The following is a 24,063-nucleotide window of genomic DNA, read 5'->3' as shown; positions in this document are numbered from 1 at the left end:
GGGTGGGAAACAACAACCGAAAACATCAGGCTTCACGTAACAACTGTCTAGATGTGTGCCACCACAGCCTGCAGAATTTTTCCCCGCATACTAGTAATAATCTTTATATAGCGCCAACATATTCTGCAGCGCTTTACAGCTTAACAGTTTCAAACACAACAGTCATAAGTAACAACATTAACAATACAATAATTAAGCAAATCAGCCAAAGTTTGAGTATGACCATTATAGTGCTTCGAGAAAGTATGTAAGCTGGATCAAGTTGCGGCTTTACAGACCTGCTCCACCAATGCCGAATGGCCCAAGAAGCACCCACTGACCGAGCGGAGTGTGCTCTGATGCCCGTTGGGATAGGCTTATCTCTGATGCTGTAGGACTCCTGAATGGTGGAACGTATCCATGTAGCCATCATGGCCTTCGAAACGGCTAGACCCTTCCTGTGACCCTCAGGAACACGAACAAGAAATCCGACCTTTGGAAGGACACCATCCTCGAGATATACCTTCTCAGAGCTCTGACTACATCCAGAGTATGGAAAGCCTTTTCCACCATGTGGACTGGAGTCGGACAAAATGAAAGAAGAACAGCGTCCTCATTAAGTTGAAAGGATGAGACAACCTTGGGCAAAAAGGATGGGGACGGCCTGAGGACAACCTTGTCCAGATGGAAAATAAGGAAAGGCGCCCGACAGGACAGAGCAGCCAGCTCCGAAACCCGCCTTACTGATGTGATTGAAACAAGAAAAACAACTTCCAGGATAGCAAGGTGAGCAAAATGTCCTGAAGCGGTTCAAAAGGAGCTTCCTGTAAGACTAAAAGGACAAAGTTAAGGTCCCAAAGGTCTAAAGGCATGCGATAGGGGGGGGGAAGCACATGTGTAACCCCCTAAATGAACGTCTTCACCTGAGGTATTGTTGCAATCCTTCGTTGGAATAAGACCGATAAGGCGGATATCTTGCCCTTGAGCGAGCCGAGCGCCAGGCCTGAGTCCAGGCTGGTCTGTAGGAGCTCCAAAATGGTGGGAATAGAGAAGATGAGGGGGAAGACGTCCATGAGCCTTGCACCAAGCAAAACATGTCTTCCAGGTACGGTGATAAATGTGTACCGACGCAGGCTTACAAGCACTGATCATTGTGGACGTGACCCGTTGTGAAAAACCAGCCTGGGCTAGAATCCAGGATTCATCGGCCAAGTCGTTAAACACAGGGCCGCCATGTTCTGGTGGTAAATCAGTCCCTGGGAGAGCAGATCTGAACGAACCAGCAGTTGCCAGGGTACATCGGCGACTAGGCACACCAAATCTGCGAAACACAACCGGCATGGCCAATCCGAAGCGACCAGGATCACTGGAACCCCTTCCGCCTTGAACTTCCAGATGACTCTCGGAAGAAGCGGCAGCGGGGGAAAAACGTACAGAAAACGGAACTGGCACCACAAAAGAACCAGAGCACCCGCTCCTATGGCTCTTGGAACTCAAGACAGAGCTAAAAACCTGGAGACTTTGACGTTCAGTCTGGACGCCATCAGATCCACATCCGGGGTCCCCCAAAAAAGACAGATATGTTGGAAGTTCCCACTCCCCCGAGGCGAGACCCTGGCGGCTGAGGAAGTCTGCCGCCCAGTTTTCCAAGCCTGGTGTGTGCACTGCTGAGAATGCAAGTTACTACACACATGGCCTCCCTGCTGCGGGTATCCCCTTGATGCTTGATGTATGCCACAGCCGTGGTGTTGTCCGATCGAATTCGGATTGGGTGACCAGCTAGGAGATAATGAAACTGCAGTAGCGCTAGCCATATCGCTCGGATTTCCAAGACATTGATTGGCAGTTTCGATTACTGAGATGACCAGCGGACCTGAGCGATGTGGTGACAAAAAAACTGCTCCCCAGCCCAGAAGACTGGCATCAGTAGTCACCACTAGCCATTGGAGCGGCAAAAAGGACTTTCCCTGGTTGAGGGAAGAACTCAATGTCCACCATCTGAGAGTTTGCCTGACCCGCGGGGATAGGCGGCACCGGAAGTCGAGGAAGAAAGGGTTCCTGTCCCAAGCGGCTAGAAGAGCATGCTGTAGGGGCCGGAGGTGCATCTGTGCGAAAGGAACCGCTTCCAATGCTGCCACCATTTTCTAGAGTACCCTCATCGCAAAGGGGATGGAATGAGGGGATAACTGAAAAAGTGTGGGGGCTCCTTGCTGAAGGGCTAGGACCTTGTCTTGAGGGAGAATCACCAACCCTCGCGAGGTGTCCAGGATCATGCCTAAAAAGGGGATATCTGCTGAGCTGGAACGGGGGAAGACTTGGCTAAGTTTATCAGCCAACCTAGACGAGAAAGAGTATCTCAAGTGATACGAACGGACTCCGTGCAGTCGTGGAAAGACGGACCCTTGACCAAGAGTTCGTCCAGACAGGGCAGGACGACCAGGCCCCGAGAGTGCAGAATGGACATGACAGCCGCCCTGTGAAAACCCTGGGAGTAGTAGCGAGGCCGAAGGGCAAGGCTGTGAATTGAAAATGCAGTTCGCGAATGGTGAAACGCAGGAACTTTTGGGGGTGGGGGAATCAAGATGTCCAGATAAGCATATCGAATAATTGATGGATGCTAGAAACTCCCCTTTTTCACTTGAGGTTATGACCGAACGAAGAGACTCCATGTGGAAATGATGGACCTTGACAAACTTGTTTAGAAGTTTGAGGTCTACTATGGGTCTCACTTTTCCGTCCTTTCTTGGGACAACTACCGTATATACTCGAGTATAAGCCGAGATTTTCAGCCCAAATTTTTGGGCTGAAAGTGCCCCTCTCGGCTTATACTCGAGTCACGGTCAGCGGGTGAGGGGGAGAGAGGATTGTCGCATACTCACCTAGTCCCGGTGCTCCTGACGCTGTCCCTGCGTGTCACACTGTCGTCGGGTGCCGCAGCTCTTCCCCTGTTCAGCAGTCACGTGGGACCGCTCATTAAAGTTATGAATATGGACTCCACTCCCATAGGGTTGGAGCCGCATATTCATTTCTCTAATCAGCGGTGCCAGTGACCGCTGACAGAGGAAGAGGCTGCGGCACCCGAAGACAGTGTGACAGGCAGGGACAGCGTCAGGAGCGCCGGGACTAGGTGAGTATTTTATATTCACCTGTCCACGTTCCAACCGCCGGGCGCCGCTCTGTCTTCCCGTCCTCTGGCTCTGACTGTTCAGGTCAGAGGGCGCGATGACGCATATAGTGTGTGCGCCGCCCTCTGCCTGAACAGTCAGTGCAGAGAGACGCCGGGACGGGACGCTGAGGAGCTGCAAGCAAGAGAGGTGAGTATGTGTTTTTTTTTTTTTTTATTGCAGCAGCAGCGTTATATATGGCACAGATTTATATGGCACATCTATGGGGCAACAATGAACAGTGCAGAGCATATATGGCACAGCTTTATAATGAGCATCTATGGGGCAATAATGAACAGTGCAGAGCATATAAGGCACAGCTTTATTAGGTGCATCTGTGGGGCCATAATGAACAGTGCAGAGCATTATATATGGCACAGCTTTATAAGGAGCATCTATGGGGCAATAATGAACAGTGCAGAGCATATAGGGCACAGCCTAATAAGGAGCATCTATGGGGCAATAATGAACAGTGCAGAGCATATATGGCACAGCTTTATAAGGAGCATCTATGGGGCAATAATGAACAGTGCAGAGCATATAAGGCACAGCTTTATAAGGAGCATCTATGGGGCAATAATGAACAGTGCAGAGCATATAAGGCACAGCTTTATAAGGAGCATCTATGGGGCCATAATGAACGCTATAGAGCATATATGGCACAGCTTTATAAGGAACATCTATGGGGCCATAATGAACAGTGCAGAGCATTGTATATGGCACAGCTTTATATGGAGCATCTATGGGGCCATAATGAATGGTGCAGAGCATTGCATATGGCACAGCTTTATATGGAGCATCTATGGGGCCATAATGAACAGTGCAGAGCATTCTATATGGCACAGCTATATATGGAGCATCTATGGGGCAATAATCAACGGTATGGAGCATTATATATGGCACAGCTTTATATGGAACCTCCTTTGGGGCAATAATGAACGGTATGGAGCATCTATTTTTATTTTTGAAATTCACCGGTAGCTGCTGTATTTTCCACCCTAGGCTTATACTCGAGTCAATAAGTTTTCCCATTTTTTTGTGGCAAAATTAGGGGGGTCGGCTCATACTCGGGTCGGCTTATACTTGAGTATATACGGTAATAGGTTGGAGTAGAATCCCTCAAACCTTTTGTTTTCCGGCACCGGAACAATGACGCCATTGCGGCGCAAAGAGTCTATGGCTCGGGAAAGAGTCTTTGCCCTTGTTGCTGGAAGTTGGGAAGGAAAGAAACGAGTCGGGGGATTCGAAGAAAAATCTATTTTGTATCCGGAACACACCAGGTCTGTGACCCATTCGTCGTGAACGACAGAGCCAAACCTGGTGAAACAGAAGTAGGTGACCGCTTACCTTGCTGGTGTCGACTGGATAAACCCATGAGTCATTGGGAGGAAAATCTGTGGGACCTAGTTCCCTTAAATCCAGACTGTTTGGTCTGGCCCTTCCATTGCTGATTGGATGCCTGGGGTCCTCTGTGTGAGGAGAGCGTCCTGATCCTGAAGAGGTAGTGGGATTGGACCAATCTGGATTGGCAAGAAAGGATCGGAAAAGGATTTGTTGTTGACGCCGAAAAGGACGCCTAAGCCTCTGCTGGGGAAGAAATTTGCTCTTTCCTCCGGTACCATCCGAGATAAGCTGATCCAGTTTCTTTCCAAACAAACACCCACACTAGTAAGGAAGAGATGTCAGACTTTTTTGATGCAGAATCTGCCTTCCATTCTCTGAGCCATAAAGATATTCTGATCATGATGGCATTTGCCGCCGATAGAGTCGCACAGTTGGCCACATCCAAAGAAGCGTGTACCAGGTAATCTCCTGCCTGAGAAATATGGCTAGCCAGCTGCGCTGCTCCTGGAGGAAGATTACTGCTCTGAATAGAATTAGCCAAGGTCTCCGACAAAGAAACCATTGCTTTACCTACCCACACGGCAGCGAAGGAAGGATATAGAGCCGCACCTGAGACATCGAAGACAGATCGAGCCAAATTTTCTACCTGGTAGTCTGTGGGATTTTTAATAGATGATCCGTCCGGCAGGGATAGAAGGGTTTTGGATGCCAGGTGAGAGACTGGCAGGTCTACTGCAGGGGACTCGGCCCAATCCTTTCTGAGATCTGCTGAGAAAGGGTACTTCGCCTCAAGCGGTTTTTGTCTTGTAAAGCACTTATCCGGTCCCTCCCTGTGTAGATTAACTATATCCCGAAACTCCGGGTGAATGGTTAATGGTCTATGAGGACGCTTAGCTTATTTGAAGCACACAGCGTGATCCGGCACAGAGCTGGAGTCTTCATCAACCTCCAGATTTTGGTTGACGGCCTCAGAGAATCAACAGTCCTCTGAAAGTCTGGCGAAACGGGATCTAAGGAGACGTCCAATTCATACTCAGAATAGAGTTCACTACCAACATCTGTTGAGGGAGAACGAGAAATGGAGCTCAGAGACGCCATGGCACGTGAGTGTACGCGAGACGTACTGCGGATCAATTTCCTAGACGCTTGTACATTTCTAGATTGTGTGCTGCCCCTGCTAGCCCGAGAAAAAAAAAAAATCCTCCTCCAAGATGGCGCCATCTGTGCATGTGCAGTGGCAGCTATCGGATCTCCTCTACAGACACAAATAGATGCTACTGCGCAGGTGCCATTTCAAAATGGATTTTTTTTTGAGGGATCAGTGATCTGTCAGCAGTCTGCATTATGAATACCTAATCAGAGCACCACATGAAGCCCCCACAGACCACCCCTGGGCACGAGCAGATCATTCACTCAAAACTGAAAATGAAGATTCCACAACAACCACAAGACGGATTCCATCACCAGCGGCACTTTAAGCCCCTTCCTGGGTCCCTGTAAGGACACAAGGAACGGTCTTTCCTCCAGGCCTCTGTAACAGACAGTTATCTTCTAAAAAATACCAGAACGAGGGTGCCACCCTAGATCGAGAAAATAATTTTTCATATAGAACTAACAAATACGGCTACATAGCATGGAATATGATAGTAATAGTGGTGATGATAATAATAATAATACTAGTAGTACCGCTATGTAGTGTGATAGTATCTGTTAAGGGAGCAAGACTGCCCTTCACTATTAATTGGGAAAATTAGCCAAAGAAAAAAACAAAGAAAAAAACCAGAGTAGTTAATATAAAATCATGAAAATTTTATTAAGTAATAATACATCACATTTATAACATGAATAGAGCAAATGCAATAGAAAATAATATTTAAAATGTATAAAGGGCGCACCTAACCATTAGAAATTCTATATTTAGTAGTTGCCACATATAAAGTGCAAAAGACGTGGTAAAAAATAGTAAAAAAAATATAAATGCATAAAAAATAATTTAATAACCACTAATGGGCACCGCTGACAGTGATCTCATGCAGAAAATGCTAGTGTGCAAACATGCAAATTGCCTCTGCTGAAAAAAACACGACTTAACTCTATAGCGCCACCTATTGGACGTAGCGATCCTACAAGTCACAATCAACCCTTTAACGAGTCGTGCAATATGACTTAGGATAAAAGCCAAATCAGTATCTCAATTCGCAGACACGGTGTTTCGGGCTGTTGGCCCTCGTCCTCTTTTTTTCAGCAGAGGCAATTTGCATATATAAATTCCCAGAGGAGCATTGCACGGCGAATAAGCCTCCTTACCTTGACAAGCCAGCTGGTATGTCACTCTCCATAAGGAGAAACGTTACCCCTTAGACCCCAGTGTGCAAACAGTGTGCAAGCCAAAGTGCATATGCAAGAGAGTTGAAATAGTAATTAGGCTGAACTGTACAAAAATACCACTAGGTGTCGCTGTTGATAACAGAAAGTGTTGGCACACGGGAAAAGAGATCGATAAGAAAACATAATGCGGTTATGATAGACATGTACTTACTAGGGTTGAGCGACTTTTATTTTTATAGGATCGGGTCGGGTTTCACGAAACCCGACGAGTGAAATCAGCCGATCATATAAAAAAGTCGGGGTCGGCCCGAAACACGAAACCCAATGCAGTGCAATGGGATACTATGGTTCCCAGGGTCTGAAGGAGAGGAAACTCTCCTTCAGGCCCTGGGATCCATATTAATGTGTAAAATAAAGAATTAAAATAAAAAATATTGATATACTCACCTCTCCGACGCAGCCTGCACCTTACCGAGGGAACCAGCAGCCTTCTTTGCTTAAAATGCGCGCGTGAATGGCCTTAGATGACGTCACGGCTTCTGATTGGTCACGGCCGCCCATGTGACCGCCACGCGACCAATCACAAGCCGTGACGTAATTCTCAGGTCCTAAATTCCTAATTCTAGGAATTTAGGACCTGAGAATTACGTCACGGCTTGTGATTGGTAGGAATTTAGGACCTGAGAATTACGTCACGGCTTGTGATTGGTCGCGTGGCGGTCACATGGGCGGCCGCGACCAATCAGAAGCCGTGACGTCATCTAAGGCCATTCACGCGCTCATTTTAAGCAAAGAAGGCTGCCGGTTACCAGCGGTAAGGTCCAGGCTGCGTCGGAGAGGTGAGTATATCAATATTTTTTATTTTAATTCTTTATTTTACACGTAAATGTGGATTCCGATACTGATTTCCGATATCGCAAACATATCGGAACTCGGTATCGGAATTCTGATACCAGATTCAGAAGATCGCCGACCTCATGGCCGACCCCACACAGGGGTCGGGTCGGGTTTCATGAAACCCGACTTTGCCAAAAGTCGGCGACTTCTGAAAATGGCCGACCCGTTTCGCTCAACCCTAGTACTTACTATGCTCTTAAGAGCCCGGTTTCCTGGATGGCGCCCTCCCCAACGCGCGTTTCGGCACGCTGCCTTCGTCAGGCGCCATCCAGGAAACCGGGATCTTAAGAGCATAGTAAGTACATGTCTATCATGACCGCATTATGTTTTCTTATTACTATCAATCTCTTTTCCCGTGTGCCAACAGTTGCTGTTATCAACAGCGACACCTAGTGGTATTTTTGTACAGTTCAGCCTAATTACTATTTCAACTCTCTTGCATATGTACTTTGGCTTGCACACTGTTTGCACACTAGCATTTTCCGCATGAGATCACTGTGTCAGCGGTGCCCATTAGTGGTTATCACACTTTTTATGCATTTATATTTTTTTACTATTTACCACCACGTCTTTTGCACGTTATATGTGGCAACTACTAAATATAGAATTTCTAATGGTTAGGTGCGCCCTTTATACATTTTAAATATTTTCTATTGCATTTGCTCTATTCAGGTTATAAATCTGATGTATTATTACTTAATAACATTTTCATGATTTTATATTAACTACTGTGGACTTTTTGATTGGGTTTTTTTTCCTCTGTTTTTTCTTTAGATATCTTCTAACTACACATCTTTTAACATCTGGAGTTTGAAGTTTCTCTTCCTTCTGATTATTTAGACTATAGAAGGATGATGGAAGAACGCTTTCCTTCCTTTTTTAAAAAAAAAACAGTAGAGAAGTTTGGTGCCGCTGTAATCGTCCGGAGAATCTTATTGTCAGGTCATTTCACTGCACACGGTACGTTGTAAAACAAACAAACAAAAAAAAAGAAAACTACAAAACTATGGCAGAATTTTTTTTTTCCCACCATTTCCCCCCCCACTAGGAATTATTTTCCGATTTATCAGTACATTTTATGGTAAAATGAATGGCGTCATTCAACACTACAACTCATCCCGCAATGAACAAGTCCTCGTACGCATATATTGATGGAGAAATTAAAAAAAGGGTTTTGGTTTTTTTTTTAATACTAAAAGTACAAAAATTAAAATTGTGTCAGGAACCATAAGGGTTTGGGGCCACCTCTGCCGCACCTGTAATTCTGTTTAGCAGACTTGATGCAATCAATGAACTGTGGGATCTCGTAGTTCACTAAGGTCTTGAGCTGCCCGTCGCCTACTCCGTCTCTGTAGATGATGATGCGCTGCGGCAGGTTTCCTTCGTTAGTCTTGGTCCATGCGTGCAGCGCCGCTAGAGAAAGAGAAAGGACATAAAGAAAAGACAGAAAAAAGTCATCATGACATCGTGATACCAGTAAATAAGGCCGCCCACAGGCGCACTGAAATTCTGCTATAGGCCACAGACATCGGATCGGTGGGGATCAGACACCCCTGCATCAGATGTGTGCAGCGCCGTACACCGTGTAGTGGCCGCTCTCAGTACTGCAGCTCCGATCACATTTCATACAGCTGCAGTACCAAGAATGGCCACTACATGGTGTACGGATACAGCTGCGAACAGAACCTGCACCAGTCTATGACACACAAATCTCAGCACAGTTACCTGGTGTCGGCTATAAACAAAGGGGAGATTTGTCCCCCACTATTTTATCAGCCATGGCACTTCTCGGAGAAGCTGGGGGCACATTTACTAAAACATGGCAGAAATTATAGCACAAACCTACGCCGAGGTCTCCTATACCAGACTCCCCTTCTGTACAGTGAAAATCCATCCAGATGTTTGTTCTGCACATTTGGAACTTTTTATTATATTTTTTACCTTGCATACAAACTTTTAGGCCATCGACAATCTCTTGTCTCTGATCCTGGACGACGCATCGGGAAAACCAGGTAAAATAGAAAGGTCAGAGGTTACTTAGGGCTCATTCAGAATAAGGCCGCCATCTCATAGGCTGCTATGGGCCTACAAGACATCAGGGGCACAATGGCATCAGTGCCGGCCCACTCTGGGGTGCGGGGCTGAGGGGCGCGGAGGCTGTAGACCGTGGGGGCAATCAGGTTATTCTGGGGGCTGCGGTACAATGGGGGCTGTATCTGGAGGGGGCGCTCAGGGTCCTTGCTCCAGTTCTCTGCATTAGCCGGAGTGAGGAGCCAGCAATGTATGAGGAACCCAGACGTGGCAGATACATTACCGAGTCATTTGCTTGTTCGTGTTCGCGACAAAGCCAGCAATAGATCTCCTCCCCTGCAGGGTGTCGTGGTAGCAATCAATCCCAATAATTATTGCTTTATCCAGCTGAGAAAAAAAAAAAAAAAAAAAAGCCACATTCACTGGTGTGGTGAAATATGTGAGATATATATATATATATATTCTTGAGAAAGGCTCAGATGGAGCCGAAACGTCGCCCAGAACAGTGGGTTGATTAAACCTTCCACATTTACATTGAAGAAATTGAACTTTTATTTTGAAAATATATTGGTCAGCGACCAGCTGATTGGTCAGCGACGGGCAGTCCGGCCGAGAATTCGCCCCTCCATACTCCCCTCCAGTCAGCGCTCACACAGGGTTAATGGCTGCATTACACCGTGTTATGCCGCTGTGTAACGCAGTCCATTAACACTGCTATTAACCCTGTGTGCCTATGCAGCTTCAATAGTAAAAAGATCTAATCTTGAAAATAATAAAAAAAATTATATACTCACCTTCTGGCGCCTTTGCCGCTCCTCACGACGCTCCGGGCCATGCACTGCGCTCTCGCGAGATGATGACGTAGTGGTCTCGTGAGACCGCTACGTCATCATCTCGCGAGACCACAATGCATTCTTGGGACCGGAGGGTCGCGAGGAGCATCGCTAAATGCCTGGCCTGGATCCGGGGGCCGCCGGAAGGTGAGTATATAACTATTTTTTATTTTAATTCTTTTTTTTTTTTTTTAAACAGGGATATGGTGCCCACATTGCTATATGCTACTTGGCTGTGGTGTATTTCTCTGCTGTAATTTTGCATCATGAATCGTGGTATGTGTTAAAGAGGAGGGCCCACTGAGACTCTTTCGCCCGGGGCTCTCAAAAACCTGGAGCCGGCCCTGGCTTCACTGATTGGTCACGCCCGGCCGCCCGCGAATTGGGGCGGAATTTGTACCACGCTTCGCTAATTGGTCGCGCCCGGCCGAATCCGGTGTATAAATTGCATTATTCTGAAAACTTCATAAATAAACTACATACATATTCTAGAATACCCGATGTGTTAGAATCGGGCCACCATCTAGTGTGTGTATCTCTCTCTCTCTCTCTCTCGAGAGAGAGCAAAGCTGCAAACTGCATCATATAGATAAAAAAAATCACAGCAGCACATGTACATGATTCATGTACATGTGCTGCTGTGTATGTGTATATATATATATATATATATATATATATATATATATATATATATATAAATAAATAAATATATATATATATATATATATACATATACACACACACACACACACACATCTAGATACATTATATAATGGCAATAATGTAACATTATTTAATGTAACTGTCTTGAAAAGTTGCAGGTCGCACCCAGGTGTTAATGTGTATTTTCCTGAGACAAGTAGACTTCAGTCTCTAACCTCACCAGGGTGTCCTGCTGGAAGCCAAGAAGAAAGGTAACATTTGACATCTCTTAGCTCTTGAAAGAGAGATGTTAATTACGGCCTGATAGTATCTCTGTGACAGCTGTTACACAAAGGATCTCAAGAGAAAAGAATATATTGATTGGGGGGGCGCGGCCGTGGACCAATAAAAATACAAGCCATTATGATATTACCCTGAGGGGCTAGTCTAGAAACCGGACCTCCAGACCAAAGCTATAAATTAGACCTGTATACCTAAAAAACGTGTTCACATGTGAGGGCAGCCTGAGACGCTCATGTGTTCCACCAACTCCATTCACCCCCCCCCCCTTCCTCAGGGAGCACAAAGCAAACTACCAGTTAGATGATTTCTGTAAGTTTTCTCCTGTTTATTTTTATACTGTTTTGCATAAGTTGTGTGTCTTTATTATCATATTTTTATACTTTTTCTTACTGTAAGCACTGAACCTTTTTTGTATTAAAGTATAAAACTTTAACAAGTTGAACCTTGAATGTTCTAAAAGAATCCATAGCCTAAGGTGTGTGAGCCTTATGAGTGGTAGTATTAATATTTCAGAGACTCATCGCCCGTGTGTTCGATGAGTGGTGGCAGCGTGTATGAGCGGGTGTGTGGCCTGGGTCTGTGTGTGATTTATGCTCCCATTAGAGCATAATGCATAACGGCCCATCAGGCAATACAATCTGTAATTGTAACAGAGCCTCCTGCCCCGCTTCTGCAGCAGATGCCTCTTGTGCCCGTACTACCGCCACCTCCTCCTGCACTCGAGTCAGTAATATCTTTGAAGAAGATGATGTGAAAGCTACTCCTGACAGGCCAAAGTAAACTCGCTTTTCCCCATCCCAAATAAACACCCTTTGCATCCAGTTACCCAATCCAGAAACCTCCCCATGGCCTTTTATAGGCAAATGGCAGCGAATCGAGAGATTTATTCCACTTCCCGAAGAGATCTGTTACACTTGCTCCAAGTGAAGACTGAGGAGGGGTATCTTCCAATTATTGAGGGTGGCATAACCTATAATGTGAATTTGGACGGGGAACATATGAGTGGTGTTGATATCTGCAATGCTTTAAAAGTTTGGGCACAAGATAGATTAGCGGACCAAGCTACCTCCCTCACAGATGTCACACAGGACAAGGAGCAGACTGCCGAGAAGTTTTATGGGCGTCTTATGGTAGTGTTTAAAGATTTGGGATTCTCACTGTATAATAAAGCCCATTCACACCTTTTTGTGGCAGCTTTAATGTCCGGCCTCAAATCTGAATTGAAAGAGGCAATAATGTCAGTCAAACCTGATATCGAGACTTCCACTCCGGATGATGCATTGAAAATAGTAAAAAGTTTTCAGAAGAATTTAGCCCGCTCTGCATCAGCAGGGAAATCAAAGGTTAAACCAGTAGCCACAGCGATTCCTGCTCCAACCTCGGCCCCTACCCCAGCTACAAGGACGCAGCTGTTCCTTATCAGTGGCCCACACAACAGACTCCAGCTCCTGCCCTCCTCCCCTACACAAATTCAGTTCCCTACTCCAATATCCCTTTTAACCCTATGTCTGGGAATCTCACTCCCCAGCCCCGCCCTGCCGTGCCAATTCTCGCTTGAAGTGCTGGCGCTGAGGCCGGCCCGGTCACTTTCAGAGAGATTGTCATACCCATGCTGACAGTTGCTACCTTCAGGTTCCCCCTTCCACCCGTAACCTGAATACTGGGAACTCTGGGGGATACTCAGAATCAGATAGCCTCAAAATCCTGATAATCGCCCATACTGAAGAGATGGCAGACCCAATAAACATACTATTACAAAACCCATCTGTCATGGTCTCAATGGCAAGAGACATAGCCCAGCATATATCAGAACTAGCTCTTGGATGATGGGAACTAAACTGACCATGAACTAAACCTACCACACAACTAGAAGTGGCCGGGTAGCATGCCTACGTTGATCGCTAGATGCCCAGCGCCAGCCGGAGAACTAAATAGTCTAAGCAGAGGAAAATATAGTCCTTGCTCACCTCTAGAGAAATTCCCCGACAGGCAGACAGAAGACCCCCACATATATTGGCGGTGAATTAAGATGAAATAACAAACGTAGCATGAAAATAGGTTTTAGCAAATTTGAGGTCCGCTTACTAGATAGATGAAAGACAGAAGGGACACTTTCATGGTCAGCTGAAAAACCCTATCAAAATACCATCCAGAAATTCCTTTAGGACTCTAGCATTAACTCATAACACCAGAGTGGCAATTTCTGTTTCACAAGAGCTTTCCAGACACAGTAACGAAACTACAGCTGTGAACTGGAACCAAAAATACAAAAACAAACATGGACGAAAGTCCAACTTATCTAGGAGTTGTCTAGGAGCAGGAACATGCACAGAAGGCTTCTGATAACATTGTTGACCGGCATCCAACTGACAGAGAAGCAAGGTTATATAGCGACTCCCACAACTAGATGGGAACAGGTGAGCAGGGAAGATGATGACACAAGTTCAATTCCACCAGTAGCCACCGGGGGAGCCCAGAATCCAAATTCACAACAGTACCCCCCCCTCAAGGAGGGGGCACCGAACCCTCACCAGACCCACCAGGGCGATCAGGATGAGCCCTATGAAAGGCACGAACAAGATCGGAGGCATGAACATCAGAGGCAGTCACCCAAGAATTATCCTCCTGGCCGTATCCCTTCCACTTGACCAGATACTGGAGTCTCCGTCTGGAAACACGGGAGTCCAAGATTTTTTCCACAACGTACTCCAACTCACCCTCAACCAACACCGGAGCAGGAGGCTCAACGGAAGGCACAATAGGTACCTCATACCTGCGCAATAATGACCGATGAAAAACATTATGAATGGAAAAAGATGCAGGGAGGTCCAAACGGAAGGACACAGGGTTAAGAATCTCCAATATCTTGTACGGGCCGATAAACCGAGGCTTAAACTTAGGAGAAGAGACCCTCATAGGGACAAAACGAGAAGACAACCACACCAAATCCCCAACACAAAGCCGAGGACCAACACGACGACGGCGGTTGGCAAAAAGCTGAGTCTTCTCCTGGGACAACTTCAAATTGTCCATCACCTGCCCCCAAATCCGATGCAATCTCTCCACCACAGCATCTACACCAGGACAATCCGAAGATTCCACCTGACCGGAGGAAAATCGAGGATGAAACCCCGAATTACAGAAAAACGGGGACACCAAAGTGGCAGAGCTGGCCCGATTATTGAGGGCGAACTCCGCCAATGGCAAAAAAGCAACCCAATCATCCTGGTCCGCAGACACAAAACATCTCAGATATGTCTCCAGGGTCTGATTAGTCCGCTCGGTCTGGCCATTAGTCTGAGGATGGAAAGCAGACGAAAAAGACAAATCTATGCCTATCCTAGCACAGAACGCCCGCCAAAATCTAGACACAAATTGGGTTCCTCTGTCAGAAACGATATTCTCAGGAATACCATGTAAACGAACAACATTCTGAAAAAACAGAGGAACCAACTCGGAAGAAGAAGGCAACTTGGGCAAGGGAACCAAATGGACCATCTTAGAGAAACGGTCACACACCACCCAGATGACAGACATCTTCTGAGAAACGGGCAGATCCGAGATAAAATCCATCGAGATGTGCGTCCAAGGCCTCTTAGGAATGGGCAAGGGCAATAACAATCCACTAGCCCGAGAACAACAAGGCTTGGCCCGAGCACAAACGTCACAAGACTGCACAAAGCCTCGCACATCTCGTGACAGGGAAGGCCACCAGAAGGACCTTGCCACCAAATCCCTGGTCCCAAAGATTCCAGGATGACCTGCCAACGCAGAAGAATGAACCTCAGAGATGACTCTACTGGTCCAATCATCAGGAACGAACAGTCTACCAGGTGGGCAACGATCCGGTCTATCCGCCTGAAACTCCTGCAAGGCCCGCCGCAGGTCTGGAGAAACGGCTGACAAAATCACTCCATCCTTAAGGATACCTGTGGGCTCAGAGTTACCAGGCGAGTCAGGCTCAAAACTCCTAGAAAGGGCATCTGCTTTAATATTCTTAGAACCCGGTAGGTATGACACCACAAAATCAAACCGAGAGAAAAACAACGACCAGCGCGCCTGTCTAGGATTCAGGCGCCTGGCGGATTCAAGATAGATTAGGTTTTTGTGGTCAGTCAATACCACCACCTGATGTCTAGCCCCCTCAAGCCAGTGGCGCCACTCCTCAAAAGCCCACTTCATGGCCAAAAGCTCCCGATTCCCAACATCATAATTCCGCTCGGCGGGCGAAAATTTACGGGAAAAAAAAGCACAAGGCCTCATCATGGAGCAGTCGGAACTTTTCTGCGACAACACTGCCCCAGCTCCGATCTCAGAAGCGTCAACCTCAACCTGAAAAGGAAGATCAACATCAGGCTGACGCAACACAGGGGCAGAAGAAAAACGGCGCTTAAGCTCCCGAAAGGCCTCCACAGCATCAGGAGACCAATCAGCAACATCAGCACCCTTCTTAGTCAAATCGGTCAATGGCTTAACTACATCCGAAAAACCAGCAATAAATCGGCGATAAAAGTTAGCAAAGCCCAAAAATTTCTGAAGACTCTTAAGAGAAGAGGGCTGCGTCCAATCACAAATAGCCTGAACCTTAACAGGATCCATCTCAATGGAAGAGGGGGAAAAAATATATCCCAAGAAGGAAATCTTTTGAACCCCAAAAAGGCACTTAGAACCCTTCACACACAAAGAATTAGACCGCAAAACCTGAAAAACCCTCCTGACCTGCTGGACATGAGAGTCCCAGTCATCCGAAAAAATCAGAATATCATCCAGATACACAATCATAAATTTATCCAAATAATCGCGGAAAATGTCATGCATAAAGGACTGGAAGACTGAAGGGGCATTAGAAAGACCAAAAGGCATCACCAAATACTCAAAGTGGCCCTCGGGCGTATTAAATGCGGTTTTCCACTCATCCCCCTGCTTAATTCGCACCAAATTATACGCCCCACGGAGATCAATCTTAGAGAACCACTTGGCCCCCTTTATGCGAGCAAACAAATCAGTCAGCAGCAGCAACGGGTATTGATATTTGACCGTGATTTTATTCAAAAGCCGATAATCAATACATGGTCTCAACGAGCCATCTTTTTTAGACACAAAGAAAAACCCGGCTCCTAAGGGAGATGACGACGGACGAATATGTCCCTTTTCCAAGGACTCCTTTATATATTCTCGCATAGCAGCATGTTCAGGCACAGACAGATTAAATAAACGACCCTTGGGGTATTTACTACCCGGGATTAAATCTATAGCACAATCGCACTCGCGGTGCGGAGGTAGTGAACCCAGCTTGGGTTCTTCAAAGACATCACGAAAGTCAGACAAGAACTCAGGAATTTCAGAGGGAATAGATGATGAAATGGGCACCACAGGTACGTCCCCATGAGTCCCCTTACATCCCCAGCTTATCACAGACATGGCTCTCCAGTCGAGGACTGGGTTATGAGATTGCAGCCATGGCAATCCCAGCACCAAAACATCATGTAGATTATACAGCACCAGAAAGCGAATAATCTCCTGGTGATCCGGATTAATACGCATAGTTACTTGTGTCCAGTATTGTGGTTTATTACTAGCCAATGGGGTGGAGTCAATCCCCTTCAGAGGAATAGGAGTTTCCAAAGGCTCTAAATCATACCCACAGCGTTTGGCAAAGGACCAATCCATAAGACTCAAAGCGGCACCAGAGTCGATATAGGCGTCCGCAGTAACGGATGACAAAGAGCAAATCAGGGTCACAGATAGAATGAACTTAGACTGTAAAGTGCCAATAGAAACAGACTTATCAAGCTTCTTAGTGCGCTTAGAGCATGCTGATATAACATGAGTAGAATCACCACAGTAGAAACACAGCCCATTTTTCCGTCTAAAATTCTGCCGCTCGCTTCTGGACAGAATTCTATCACACTGCATACTTTCTGACGTCTTCTCAGTGGACACCGCCAAATGGTGCACCGGTTTGCGCTCCCGTAGACGCCTATCGATCTGAATAGCCATTGTCATGGACTCATTCAGACCCGCAGGCACAGAGAACCCCACCATAACATCCTTAATAGCATCAGAGAGGCCCTCTCTGAAAGTCGCCGCCAGGGCGCACTCATTCCACTGAGTAAGCACAGACCATTTACGGAATCTTTGGCAGTATATTTCTGCTTCATCTTGCCCCTGAGACAGGGACATCAAAGTTTTTTCCGCCTGGAGCTCCAAATGAGGTTCCTCATAAAGCAACCCCAAGGCCAGAAAAAACGCATCCACATTAAGCAATGCAGGATCCTCTGGCTTCAATGAAAAAGCCCAATCTTGAGGGTCGCCCCGGAGCAAGGAAATCACAATCCTGACCTGCTGTGCAGGGTCTCCGGCAGAGCGAGACTTCAGGGACAAAAACAATTTGCAATTATTTCTAAAATTCTGAAAACCAGATCTATTCCCCGAGAAAAATTCCGGCAAAGGAACTCTCGGCTCAGACATAGGTGCATGAATCACGAAATCTTGCAAATTTTGTACTTTCGTGGCGAGATTATTCAAACCTGCAGCTACACCCTGTAGATCCATTTTACACAGATGAACACAGAGCCATTCAAGGATTATAAGGAGAAAAAGAAATGAAGGCTGCAGCATAGACAGACTGGCAGGTGGTACAATTATAAGCACACTCAGAGCTAGAGGGAGAGAGAAAAGAAAAAAAAAAAAAAAAAAATTTCAGCAGCTTCACTTTTCTCTCCTTTCTCAGCCAAGGATTTAACCCTTTAGTGGGCCGGTCAAACTGTCATGGTCTCAATGGCAAGAGACATAGCCCAGCATATATCAGAACTAGCTCTTGGATGATGGGAACTAAACTGACCATGAACTAAACCTACCACACAACTAGAAGTGGCCGGGTAGCATGCCTACGTTGATCGCTAGATGCCCAGCGCCAGCCGGAGAACTAAATAGTCTAAGCAGAGGAAAATATAGTCCTTGCTCACCTCTAGAGAAATTCCCCGACAGGCAGACAGAAGACCCCCACATATATTGGCGGTGAATTAAGATGAAATAACAAACGTAGCATGAAAATAGGTTTTAGCAAATTTGAGGTCCGCTTACTAGATAGATGAAAGACAGAAGGGACACTTTCATGGTCAGCTGAAAAACCCTATCAAAATACCATCCAGAAATTCCTTTAGGACTCTAGCATTAACTCATAACACCAGAGTGGCAATTTCTGTTTCACAAGAGCTTTCCAGACACAGTAACGAAACTACAGCTGTGAACTGGAACCAAAAATACAAAAACAAACATGGACGAAAGTCCAACTTATCTAGGAGTTGTCTAGGAGCAGGAACATGCACAGAAGGCTTCTGATAATATTGTTGACCGGCATCCAACTGACAGAGAAGCAAGGTTATATAGCGACTCCCACAACTAGATGGGAACAGGTGAGCAGGGAAGATGATGACACAAGTTCAATTCCACCAGTAGCCACCGGGGGAGCCCAGAATCCAAATTCACAACACCCATCCCTGTGGGACCTTTCCCTGAGGTCACGGCCCAGTTCATAATCTCTCCCACATGTCTGGTAAATTTACTGGGGGCAGATTTATTATCACAGTTCCGCTCCAGAATACAATTCCAAGATGATGGTCAGATGGTTCTTACGTTACATAACCCTTATGCAGATGAACACAATGCGGAGATCTGTATCCTACACGCCCTTCCCATGGTAATGATGGCCCCGATAGGCCCAGATCACCCCCAATAATGTCTGTAGAACCAGTAAAAGGGTTTCTCAAACCTGGTGCCCCTTTTCCGAAAGTCCATCAATACCCTTTGAAACATGATCAGGAGCGGGGCCTCAAGGGCCAAATACAAACATTACTCGATAATGGTGCCCTGGTACCTTGTGTTTCCCCATGTTACACTCCCTTGTTTCCCGTTAAGAAAAAGACCCCACCCGGCCAACCCCATGTGTACCGGCTGGTACAAGATCTACGGGCAGTTAATGCAGCTACTGTTCTGGAAACACCGGTGGTGCCTAATCCACATACTCTTGTGTCCCAGATACCTCAGGATGCTGCTTGGTTCAGTCATCGACCTTGCCAATGCCTTCTTCAGCATTCCATTACACCCAGATTGCCAGTTTCTGTTTGCATTCACTTATCAGGGACGACAATTGACGTGGACAGTTATGCCACAAGGGGCCCAAAATAGTCCCAATCAGTTTGCAAAAAATATGGGCGAGTGTCTTTTACCCTGGCAGTTAGATCATCGCTATGTCACGCTGCTCCAGTATGTGGATGAGGTTTTGTTGTGTGCACGAACAGAGCAGGAAGCCATTGCTGCCACTGTTCCCCTCCTCAAGTATCTGGCAGATCTGAACTGTCGGGTTTCGGCCTCGAAACTTCAGTTCTGCCTTGGTCATGTGATATTTTTGGGTAACTGTCTCCTTCAGGGTGTCAGACACCTCACAAAAGAAAGAAAAATAGCCGTCAGCTCCCTTCCTTTTTCCTAAAGATGAGACTGAACTCCAGCATTTTCTTGGACTATGTACTTATTGTCGTCAGTGGATACCGGACGCATCCCGCATAATGCAACCCCTCTACAATGCCCTGAAAGATGGTATATGAACTATAAGGAAAGATCAACGGTTTGTATGGAAAGCCTTTATCGTGCCTTCTCTGAATTAAAGCGGCTTATTGCTTCCGCCCCTGCCTTGGGCATCCCGGACTATACTCGACCGTTCCATTTGTATGTGCCTGAGAATGAAGGACACGCAGCAGGGGTACTCACACAGTCGCATGGCAATAGACAACGGCCTGTGGGCTATTATTCAGCCCGCCTCGACCCCGTGGCCCGGGCATCACCAAGTTGCATGAGGGCAGTTCACGCCACTCACTCGTTGCTTGACAAGACTGCAGACATAATTCTTGGACATGAGACGCACATTTTTGCCCCACATGATATTGCGGCAATACTGACACTCCAACAGCCAAAACATTTGACTGTACGACGACACTTGCGGCTGCAGTGTTCACTCCTTTTGCCTGACTAAATTCAACCCCGCTACTTTACTGCCGGTCCCCAAGAAGGATGGCAGTGATGAGGATTACCTCCAACATGACTGTTCCCAACTCCTGACTGAAGAGATAGCTTCCAACATCCACTTCCAAATCCTGATCTGGTGTTATACACGGATGGTTCAAGATATGCTGATGAGTTTGGCAGATTCCACAACGGACACGCTGTTACTACGGAAGATACTGTAGCACACGGAGCTGCACTCCCTCCCTCACTGTCAGCAGAACTTCAGGCTCTGTCTACTGCATGTGTTCTGGCCAAAGACAGGCGGGCTAATATATACACGGACTCACAGTATGCATTTGGTATTGCTCATGATTTTGGAGCTCTATGGGCCAATCGTGGGTTTATTACCACCGCCGTGACTCCAGTGAAGAATGCTGAAGCTGTTAAAACCCTCATGGACTCAATCAAATTACCTACCCAGGTGGCCATTATCAAAGTTAAGGCGCACTGTCCTAGGAACAGTCCACAGACTGTTGGCAACGCCTTTGCGGATATGCAAGCAAAAGCTGCTGCTCTCCTACCCGTTGAACCGACCATACCAACTATGGTGACCACATGCTCTCAGCGTAAACAGTTACAAGAAACACTGACTACAGGAACCTGTTGATCCATGACAGATGGAGGTTTTCTGTCGGACCCCACAAGACCGCTTAATGATGATGCAGAGAATGTCCCCATAGGAAGAAGTGAAGCAGTGGAAGGCTGATGGAGCATGTATGGACATGGTCTCTGGAAAAAGGACCAACTTGTGTGTCCCACTAAGCGGATGTATCCTGTTATTGCCACGTGGGCACATGGGCCCACACATTGAGGAAAAACCAGGCCCTAGCCCTGGTACAGTTGTGGCCAAAAGTATTGACACCCCTGCAGTTCTGTCAGATAATACTGAGTTTCTTCCTGAAAATGATTGCAAACACAAATTCTTTGTTATTATCTTCATTTAATTTGTCTTAAATGAAAAAACACCAAGAATTGTCCTAAAGCCAAATTGGATATAATTCCACACCAAAAATAAAAAAGGGGGTGGACAAAAGTATTAGCACTGTTCGAAAAATCATGTGATGCTTCTGTAATTAGTGTAATTAACAGCACCTGTAACTTACCTGTGGCACCTAACAGGTGTTGGCAATAACTAAATCACACTTGCAGCCAGCTGACATGGATTAAAGTTGACTCAACCTCTGTCCTGTGTCCTTGTGTGCACCACATTGAGCATGGAAAAAAGAAAGAAGACCAAAGAACTGTCTGAGGACTTGAGAAACCAAATTGTGAGGAAGCATGAGCAATCTCAAGGCTACAAGTCCATCTCCAAAGACCTGAATGTTCCTGTGTCTACCGTGCGCAGTGTCATCAAGAAGTTTAAAGCCCATGGCACTGTGGCTAACCTCCCTAGATGTGGACAGAAAAGAAAAATTGACAAGATTTCAACGCAAGATTGTGCGGATGTTGGATAAAGAACCTCGACTAACATCCAAACAAGTACAAGCTGCCCTGCAGTCTGAGGGTGCAACAGTGTCAACCCGTACTATCCGTCGGCGTCTGAATGAAAAGGACTGTATGGTAGGAGACCCAGGAAGACCCCACTTCTTACCCCGAGACATAAAAAAGCCAGGCTGGAGTTGGCCAAAACTTACCTGGAAAAGCCTAAAACATTTTGGAAGATTGTTCTCTGGTCAGATGAGACAAAAGTAGAGCTTTTTACAGGAGAGTTTACAGGAGAAAAAGTCATTCAAAGAAAAGAACACGGTCCCTACAGTCAAACATGGCAGAGGTTCCCTGATGTTTTGGGGTGGCTTTGCTGCCTCTGGCACTGGACTGCTTGACTGTGTGCATGGCATTATGAAGTCTGAAGACTACCAACAAATTTTGCAGCATAATGAGGGGCCCAGTGTGAGAAAGCTGGGTATCCTCAGAGGTCATGGGTCTTCCAGCAGGACAATGACCCAAAACACACTTCAAAAAGCACTAGAAAATGGTTTGAGAGAAAGCACTGGAGACTTCTAAGGTGGCCAGCAATGAGTCCAGACCTGAATCCCATAGAACACCTGTGGAGAGATCTAAAAATGCCAGTTTGGAGAAGGCACCCTTCAAATATCAGGGACCTGAGCAGTTTGCCAAAGAAGAATGGTCTAAAATTCCAGCAGAGCATTGTAAGAAACTCATTGATGGTTACCGGTAGCGGTTGGTTGCAGTTATTTTGGCTAAAGGTTGTGCAACCAAGTATTAGGCTGAGGGTGCCAATACTTTTGTCTGGCCCATTTTTGGAGTTTTGTGTGAAATGATCAATGTTTTGCTTTTTGCTTCATTCTCTTTTGTGTTTTTTCATTTAAGACAAATTAGAGGAAGATAATAATACCAAAGAATTTGTGATTGCAATCATTTTCAGGAAGAAATTGAGTATTATCTGACAGAATTGCAGGGGTGTCAATACTTTTGGCCACAACTGTATTTCTACAGTCATGACAGCACTCAACCGTGTATGTAATATCTGTGAGACCTGCAATCCTGGTCAACTTCAACGTGTACCCCCGAAGCATCTTGCTAAGCCCGACTATCCTTTCCAAAGGCTCCAGGTGGACCACATCACGTTGCCTAAGTCTGGAAGGTATGAATATTGTCTGGTGGTTGTCTACATGTTCTCCAGTTGGCCGGAAGCATTCCGTTACCAACATGACTGCAAAAACTACAGCAGAGAAACTGGTGATGGAAGTTATATACAGATATAGTGTTCCAGAAGTCGTTGAAAGTGACCAAGGCCCGGCCTTTTCTTCTCATGTGTATCAGGAGGTTTTGATAATGCTTGGATCCACTGAAGCCCTCCATACTCCGCACCATCCACAATCCAGTGGGAAAGTTGAGAGGCTGAACGGCACACTGAGGGGACAATTGACCAAAATGATGCAGGAGACTACGGCTCCATGGCCAGAGCTCCTACCCATTGTACTGTACCACATTCGTACTACCCCTATTGCAAAACTTGGCCTGTCCCCATATGAGATATTGTTTGGTATTGTTTGATATCAGAAGAAACTGACTGTGCTGTTCAATATGTTATTCAGCTTAGTAAAACCCTAGCTAACACCGATGCTCTAGTTTCTTCTTCCCTTCCAGATTCAGCAGAAAACGATATTTGTTATAACTTGAAGCCTGGTGATTTTGTGGTCGTGAAAAGGCATGTCAGAAAACACGGACTGGAACCCTTGTATGACGGTCCTTATCAAGTTCTCCTCATTACTCCCATGTCAGTAAAGCTGGAAGGTAGGCCGACGTGGATCCACGCATCGCACTGCAAGCTGGTCAAACAGACTAGTGGCAGATAAAGGGCATAATACTTAATACTACTGTTGCTGTCCAAAACCAACTCATCATAGTCACTAATCAACATACTGTAGTACTGGATTACTTAACAGCAGCACAGGGTGGTATGTGTCTGGTTATTGGACCCGCATGCTGTCATTATATAGATCCCAATAGCACTA

General features: G+C 46.2%; 1 pseudogene across 1 annotated transcript in view; it reads right to left on the bottom strand.

Annotated features, from left to right (window-relative positions):
- Positions 1 to 24,063, bottom strand: part of LOC143786223 (piwi-like protein 1) — a 107,300-nt pseudogene that overhangs the window by 2,643 nt on the left and 80,594 nt on the right. Inside the window, exons 14-16 of the transcript XR_013218247.1 lie at positions 10,027 to 10,130; positions 9,654 to 9,748; positions 8,969 to 9,125 (exon numbers count right to left, since the gene is read on the bottom strand). The product of XR_013218247.1 is annotated as a piwi-like protein 1 (transcript). The remainder of the gene's footprint in view (positions 1 to 8,968; positions 9,126 to 9,653; positions 9,749 to 10,026; positions 10,131 to 24,063) is intronic.

Source organism: Ranitomeya variabilis, chromosome 7 (assembly GCF_051348905.1).
Source record: "Ranitomeya variabilis isolate aRanVar5 chromosome 7, aRanVar5.hap1, whole genome shotgun sequence".
Classification (NCBI taxonomy): domain Eukaryota; kingdom Metazoa; phylum Chordata; class Amphibia; order Anura; family Dendrobatidae; genus Ranitomeya; species Ranitomeya variabilis.
This window is presented reverse-complemented; position numbering and strand designations above follow the sequence as displayed.